Source organism: Rhagoletis zephyria, unplaced genomic scaffold (assembly GCF_001687245.7).
Source record: "Rhagoletis zephyria isolate East Lansing unplaced genomic scaffold, Rhagoletis_zephyria_1.1 Rzeph_scaffold_03942, whole genome shotgun sequence".
Classification (NCBI taxonomy): domain Eukaryota; kingdom Metazoa; phylum Arthropoda; class Insecta; order Diptera; family Tephritidae; genus Rhagoletis; species Rhagoletis zephyria.
In genome coordinates this window covers 8,457-9,146 of record NW_016161025.1, presented here as the reverse complement: position 1 = coordinate 9,146, position 690 = coordinate 8,457, and positions in this window count along the sequence as shown.

Below are 690 nucleotides of genomic sequence, written 5' to 3'. Positions count from 1 at the left end.
TATAATTGAAATACAGTAGTTATGTCGGCCTTTCAACTTTACTACAATCAATATTTTCGTTTAAGCAAAGCAAGAAATTCCCTGAAATTGTGAACGGGATACTCATTAACTATAGTAGTTAATTTCCTTAAAAAAGTTATAACTAAAGGCTAGAAATGTGTAAATACCAAAGGCCCTCTGCTCTTAATTAAATTTCATATTCATTTACATTTACGTACTTACGTACATAATTTATTTAAATTTCACTGAAGAGTAGCCACGTAGCTTCAACAAATCTGTAAAAAAAAATTGCAGCTACATGAATTAGCAAAATCATGAACAATGTATTGCATTCATACGGATAACACGTGCGGCTTGAACAACGATTGCGTATGTGCATGTGCACTAGGGATGTTAATTTTTCGATCCCGGGATTTTCGGGATTTAGTTATCACAATCTCGGGATCTCGGGATTAGTACCGGGATTTAGATATTAATTAATTTTTAACAACTTAAATCGAAAAAATTGCCTCTATATTGTTTGAGAAGCTCTCCTACCATGAAATAAATAATAAATAAATGGGCTTGAAATCTACTTTTTTATTTAATGGGGCGTTTTTATTTTTCTCCGTGACATGAGAATTTATTTTAAAGGACTTTGTCATTTCAAAGACATGATTAATTCCAAAAATTATTTTAAAAATTCAGTGC